A 7,825-nucleotide genomic window follows, 5' to 3' on the forward strand; every position below is an offset into this window, starting at 1 on the left:
GGGCCCCAAAGAACACATGGGAATTGAAATTAGTTTTGGAGTACTGCAGTGCATGAGCATATCCTATGGTCGCAGTCATCAGAAATTTTCTAAATCCTGTGATAATAGTGAGGCTTTAATTGCGTATGGTGATCCACAAGTGATCTGCTTTCAGACCTAGAGCTCATCTCTCTTTGTATAGCGGCCGGAGTAGTGGCGAATGTGTGTATCTGCGAGCAGACAGTTTCCGTGGATGGCATGAGCTGACTCGCATGCCGATTCCCAGGCCAACACACACGCTGGGGAAACCAGAAAGCCCTTCAAGGATGAGGTATTGTTTTTTTAATTTTCACGGCATTCTGAACTGAATGCGACGGTTATTTGAAACGTAAATGTCGCGGGATCAAATACCGGCGGCGGTGACTGCATTTCCGATGGAGGCAGAAATGTCGGCCCGTGTGCTCAGATTTGGGTCACGTTAAAAAACCCCAGGTGGTAGAAATTTCCGGAGCCCACCACTACGTAGGCGTCTCTCATAATCATATGGTGGTTTTGGGACGTTCAACCCCACATATCAATCCTATTTTGAAACGTAAAAAAATATAGCATCTAGTTCATGGTTTTTTTAAGGCATGTGCATTTTTGTCAGGGTTAAAAATATATGTGCTCGTATAATTTATGTTGTATACTGTGCATTGCTTGTAGTATATCGTGCACTTATCTTACTAGTTTTTGTCAGTCGAAAGTGACCAACAGTTTTAAAAATAATTGTTCCATGAAATCAATTAATTTTTTTTATCCAGTTGACTACTATAGCAAAAGATATAAAATGAAACCATACACTCAATCTATCACTGAATAGACTAACTTTTCACTGCTGAACGTTCATTACAAATCACGTGTAAGAATACTTTAGGTAAATAAATGCCACGGAGCGAGCGCTTGCATGTGAGGATGGACTAAACGTCAAGTGGGAGGAACCGATTATGTTCTTGTTTGCGGCATGAATGGCTCGCCGGACTGAGGGTACTACGTGGCGGGCGAATCCCGCAAAGCACATCCGGCATGCGGGCGACGGTTTCCAAATGTGAGAAAACCGGGTTATTGCGCGTTATCAACTACGCGACACTCATAGAGCGGCACCGCGAGAGGTGATAAAGGAGGAGATTGACAGCCTGGCGAGGGTGTTGTGGCGACGATAAATGAGCGTCACTACTTCCCTACGTCTTGGGTCCGGGCTTTCTTACGCATAGGGGGGGGGGGGGAGTCGGGGTGAACAATGTTCTTATCATTATCGCTCGAGCTCATTGCTAAGCAGAACATTATCGGGCAGCGGATAGTCCCGGAGTTCGCTCACGGTAAGTATTCTTGCACAGTGGCCCAAATGTATTATTGTATTGAATATAGCAACGTTCCACATAAATTTTTGTATGAAATCCACGAATTACCTTCTAAAAACAATGCATAATAATTAAGCAAAACAATGCTAATTTCAAGCTTCGTGTGTATGAACTTAAAACCAGCAGTGCTAAACATTCCTGCAATAAGGTATACATGAAAAAAAACATTGGACTGAATCAGATTTTATTTGCAATTGTACATTTCAGCACGATATGCCCATTCTGGTTTCAGAAAAAAAAACTCATTGGTCCTGCATTTCAGCCTTGGAGCTCTTGTCACTGGCCGCACACCTTTTTTTTGGCCCTGCGCAGCTACTCCTTTATCTGGTGGACAACGTCGTCGAGTGTGCACTCCTTGTGGTGGCGTGTCCACTGAACAGCCGCTGAAGAAAAAAAAAAACGCATTAAAACACACAGAACAGATGTGAATATGCATACTTACAGAGCACAATTTTGGTGAACTTAAGTTCTCTGAATTTCAGCTTGCCTTTACGGCCATCCATGCTGAACTCACACGCAGCTTGATTGCTCATTATATAGGCCATCATGCCCTTCACAGTCAAATTTAATGTCCTTGAGCCGTAGGACATAAGGTCACGGACCTGGAAGAAGTGTACAAGACCCATGTAACTTTTCGCATGCAGGTGTGTCAGTGAAATATTACAGCTATGCATCTTTAAAAGCTAGCGAAATAGAAACATACTCATCAAAATTCAAGCCTTTTAGAGTGGAAATTGCGTAAACTCTGCTGGCATACATTTTGCAAATCTGCAGCACTAGCATCTGAATGAAACATTTTGTTGAACTGTACCAGAGCTTCTGTTGTAGCTTCAGTGAGAGACTCATTGAAGTCTAAAACCTCCTGAACATTCCTTAAGGGGCTTTGCAGGGATGGCTCGGGCTGTCGCAACATTTCCATTTCTGAATCGCAACGCTTCTGTTGGTTAGCTGCTAGCATCTCCAGCATTTCAGCCTGGTTGTGCCTAAGGATGCTCAAGTGCGTCATAAAACGACGCTGGAATTCTAAAAAAAAGAAGGAGCAATGAATGAGTGAAGAACAAGCGACTTCCACTAGAAAACTTACCAGCACAGCTCAACACTGTGATTTTTGTCGAACAGCTGAAGCATTATTTACAGAAATTAGTAACCCAACTCTAGTAACCCAAGTTTTCATCGAGTGCAAAAATAAGATGAGTGAGCGGATTACAAAGGACAATGGGGCTGGCTTCTAAACTCTGCTGACAGCTGCTTGAATTCTGGACCCTCAAGGAAACATCCTCGTCCCTGTGCACCACTGAACTTGGCGAGTCTGATAATAAACAAAACAATTGATTCATACATAATGTGATCTTGAATTTATATGCATTAAGCAAGAAAAGTACCTTTACTATAAAAAATGTTTTTACCATGACATTCTTCCGCCGGTTCTTCCTCCACAACTGACCTTGTTGGATCTGATAATCAATAAAATAACAATGTGATGCGAGTTTATACGTATGTGCATTAAGCACGAAAATCACCTTTATGAAATTTTTTTTACCTGGACAATCTTTTGCACTATCTGTTGCCCAATCAGCCATCTGTTCATGGTCCCTTCCAGACTCAGGTTGGGCTTGGGCACATGGCTCCTGACTAGAAGCTGCAAAAATATGTAAGGTGAATGCCTAAAATCGGTTGTGAGGGATATCAGCTCTGAATTTTCCATAATTGTGTGCACCCTGGAAACTCAAATGAAACAGGAAAGCTTGCAGTAGAAACTAAGAAATATCATGAAAATTTTTAATACGCACTCTGAGAGGCACTTTCACTTTATTTTGCTTGTTTATTTTTAATTTGCACCTAATTCACGCGACAGTGAAGGTAGATTGCGAAGGTTTAGGAGATGGTATTGTTCTGCACCACAAATGAAAAACCCCGACCAATAACCAGTGCACAATATCGGGAATCAGCTTTTCACCCAGCCTATACTAGATAGTATACACTAGATATTATTCAGCGTTCCAGTGCAAACAAGAAGCTTACCTATATATTATACAAGCAAAATAATTTTACGTACATGGTGTGTGCTGTGCAGAAAGCTGCAAAGGAGGTGCAGGAGGGCCGTCAGAATCGGAATCTGAGCTGGAAATGTAGCGCTGGGGCTTGGTCCTCTTCCTTTTCTTAGTACCGAAATTGTCGGAACTAGAAAGATCTGACTTATCTACGAGCTTTTCCAAGTTTGCACGGCATTCTGCATATGTGCCTGTAAGTGTAACATGTACTGGGGTTAGTTATTGAGCCTAATTATACACTCGATTATTAAATACAGTTAGCATGCATGAATTGAAATGCGAACAGAAAATAACAGCTCATAGCTAGTATTAAAGCGTGAAACCTAATCACTTACTGCCGATATATAATGATGCCTGAAGTACATTCAGGTCAAAGCACGTGCCTCAAGCTAACCACGTGCTGTTACATGATGCAGGTGACTCAACAAAGTACAGGCGTTCACAATTCGCTTGGTAATATTTGAAATAGCGCGTAAAAGCCTAGGTCGGCCAAAATACTCACGAAATAAGCCTTTCAGTCTCGCATCATAGGTGTCAAATGTATCGTCTGGTTCCTGAAGGCGCCGAACCATTCTTTGTGCCTTGTCAGTAGGCCCTTTCGGCCACTGACATTTCTTGCCATTCACCCACGTGGACGGTACTACTTCGACCAATTGTGAGGGCAAAAATTCAACAAGTGCGAACATCTGAAAAGATAGTAGTCACGCACGTATCAAGACACAGTATTGAACAGCACATATATTTGGAAGATGTAGCATCGCTGCATAACGCTCTATCGTCCTGGCCCAGGCGTACGCCAACACGTGTTTTCTGAAGCGGATTAATTACTTGCAGCGTGCACCAGGGCGAAATGGTAACGATATGGGTTAAAGAAAAAGAACAGCTGTGTAGCCTATATAACGGCCATACATGATAAAGCACTTACCTTGTTGTGCTGGACTTGAAATGCACCGCACCGACCACGCTGCTCCGGCAACCCGACAAATGTAATATTTACATGCGGTACACCACGGAGGAAGGTGATACACACGGTGCTAGCGATGACACTGCTGCCGCGTCGCAAATGTCTCTCTCAAAAACTGAAAGAAGTCACAAAAATGGCGTTTCCAATTTAGGTTACTTGATAATAATTATCATCAAAAACGGTTGTAATACACCGTCTAATTGTTAAATATTATAAAGCTACTTTAACGAGGTTGTTTATATTGACGGTGATCTATCCAAACAGCGGAGAAAAAAAAAGTTTTGTTTGGCGAGCCATCGCCCAGTCAAGCCAAGCCACTGGATTTGTTCTGTTAGTCCCATGGATAATGGCGGCGTGCTTGTAGTGCCAGGGCAGATACGATTGTATTTTCTTCCCCAGCTACGGAGGTAAGACAGCTACAATTATTTATTTATTAAGAATACAGTCAAAGACTTCAGAACTTCGTATGAGTACTACAATGTGTTTCCGTCGCAGGTGCCAGCATGCCTAAAGCGAAGGAAAAGTCTTACATGCGCAAGAAAGCGTCATTGCAAACAAAGGCAATATTTCGGGATTTCGGTTTTCAAGTCGGCAGCCAGCTTTCAACGTCTGAAGGAATCGGGAACTTCGAACAATGCAGTAGTGCGTGTGGTACACTACGCGTATGCAGTAACACATGCTGTGCCAGTGAGTGTGCGAGCATTTGCGTGCCTGGGGCTGACGAAAACACTGCGGCTACATCAGCAGCTACTCAGGCGGATTGCTGCAGCTCGGCGCCCCCTGAGGGCAGTTCGCCTTGCGTCACCGAAAGTGACTCAACGGACACATCGCCCACAAAATGTGCACCCTGTTCGTCCAGGGGAGCATCGCACACTGAACCCGAAGGCTCGCCAGTGCAACTCAGCGATGTGCCTTCTCCTGTAAGCGGAGTCCCGGAGGTACCTGTTTGTTCATCTTCCACTGATGCATTGTCAAAGCACAAAGATTTTGTTGTGTCACTGCACAGTTGGGCCATCAAAGAAAATGTTACTCATACAGCTTTGTCCGCTCTTCTCAAAATTCTCAAGGTCAGTACTTTCGATTCTTCATCTCTGCCTAGCGACGCTCGTACTCTTCTCGCCACGCCTACAGATACACAGCGTGCACCTGTTGTCAGTTCAATAGTACCGGTACAGTACTGCCACTTTGGGCTACAGAAAAGCCTCGAGAATGCTTTGTCAAAAGCACGTTATGAAGGCAGTCATGTTTCTCTTGCCTTTAACATTTACGAGCTGCCGATTTCCAAAAGCTCCACCATGCAGTTGTGGCCCATACAGTGCATGATCCATGAAGATCGAAGAATACCACCCGTTGTAGTTGGAATTTTCGCAGGCCCAGGAAAACCTGCTTCAGCCAATGAGTTTCTCAACAAACTTGTCAGTGACCTGCAACAGCTTCTTTCCCAAGGAATGATTTTTCATGGGCATTTATTTGATGTTTCTTTGAAGTGTTATGTTTTGGATGCCCCAGCACGATCATTTGTATTTCAGATTAAAGGACATACAGGTTATTCTGGGTGTCCTAAGTGCACAGCTGAGGGTACATACAGAAACAGTCGACTCAGCTTCCTTACTACGTCATTCACTTTGCGTACGGATGATTCTTTCAGGCGTCAGATTGACTCTGACCATCACCGGGGCACATCAGTATTAACATCACTGTCCATAGACTGTGTGACCTCTGCACCACTGGACTATATGCATCTGTTGTGTTTGGGGATTACGAAAAAGCTGCTCAATACTTGGCTAAGTGGTCCTTTAGACATACGCCTTGGGCCTGCAAAGCGCAGTCAATTCTCTCACCTTAATGTGTTGTTAGCACCATATGTGTCGAAAGAATTTGCTCGCAAGCCAAGAAGTTTATCTGAAGCTGACCGCTGGAAAGCTACAGAATTCAGGCTCCTCCTTCTGTATAGCGGGCCTCTAGTGCTCAGACCTGTTCTAGCTCCTTCTCTTTACAGGAACTTCATGGCACTACATTGTGCAACTTATACTCTTTCAAATGCAAGCCTGTGCCAGCAGCATCTTGATTATGCAGAGTCCCTTCTACAGTACTTTGTAAAAGGTTTTCAAAGTTGTATGGAAGTGACCAGGTTTCCTATACTATTCACTGCTTATTACATCTGGGAAATGATGTACGCAAGCACGGACCCCTGGACACTTTCAGTGCATTTCCATTCGAGAACAATATGCAGTTCCTCAAGCGGCTTTTGAAAAGCCACAAAACTCCACTTGCCCAACTATACAATCGCTTGAAGGATCGAGATGGCGAGGTAGCTGATCTTCCATCTTTTGACAAAATTAAGTTTTCAAAAGAACATTCAGATGTACCCCTTCTACCCGCCTGTGAACCACCCTTGTACAAACAGGCTACATTTGATAGCTTCATGCTTAGTGTAGAGGTTCCTAACAACTGCTGCATGATAGATTCTTCTGTCATTATTGTAGAGAGTTTTGCAAGATTGAGAGGTAGGCAGGTGCCCTGCATCATTGGCCGTCAATTCAAAGTAAAAGAAAACGTGTATGAGAAGCCATTTATTATTGGCACCATTGATGTTTTTGTGGTTTCACAGCTTTCTGGTGTTAAATGTTGGCCATTAAGAAATGTACGCAAGGTTGCTAGGTTACCCTGGCACGGAAAATTTGTTACTATTCCACTGCTTCATCTGTCTTGAGGGCACTAAAAGAAGAATTGATTGCATTTAGGATAGATTACCCTTGAACAGTTTTTGACACACCGCTTTGCTATGAAGAGATGCTTTGTTTTCTTAAAGGGGAACTCCAGTGCATTTTCGACCATACTGAGATAATGCTGTTTTCAAATAGTATTGACAATCCTGCAAAGGCTAAGGTGGTTAATTTTGCCCAGGCACTCGTCAGTAACTTTAAGTAAGCAATAAGCGACAAGTCAAAACAAAGACCAAAACGGAAAGCTGCTCTGTCATCCATGGTGGGTATCAGATAACGTCTCGAGAATTCGTCGCTGATGACGTCACGAGATCGGCTACGCCCCGCCACGGCTTGCCAAGGTGCACACATAGCTCACATTCCTCTTCTGATGCGCGAAAAGCAAGTTGGCGATGTCGACGCAGAAGCAAGCTGTGCCAGAGCGTCTGAACGTACTAGGGACAAGTTCAGCAATGATTGCAGCTACTATCTCAGCGCAGAAACATCGCTTTTTGATTTCGACCCGCCGGCGCGTGAAGCATCTGACATGCCGGGAATCAATTTTCTTGTTGCTCAATATTGTAAGACCGACATCAACGATTGATTGATTGATATGTGAGGTGTAACGTCCCAAAACCACCATATGATTATGAGAGACGCCGTAGTGGAGGGCTCCGAAAATTTCGACCACCTGGGGTTTTTTAACGTGCACGCAAATCTGAGCAC

At 43.8% G+C, this 7,825-nt stretch overlaps 1 pseudogene; it reads right to left on the reverse strand.

Annotated features, from left to right (window-relative positions):
• Positions 1–1,655: 1,655 nt before the first annotated feature.
• LOC119185586 (uncharacterized) lies at positions 1,656–4,116 on the reverse strand (annotated as a pseudogene).
• Positions 4,117–7,825: the final 3,709 nt, after the last annotated feature.

Source organism: Rhipicephalus microplus, chromosome X (assembly GCF_043290135.1).
Source record: "Rhipicephalus microplus isolate Deutch F79 chromosome X, USDA_Rmic, whole genome shotgun sequence".
Classification (NCBI taxonomy): Eukaryota; Metazoa; Arthropoda; class Arachnida; order Ixodida; family Ixodidae; genus Rhipicephalus; species Rhipicephalus microplus.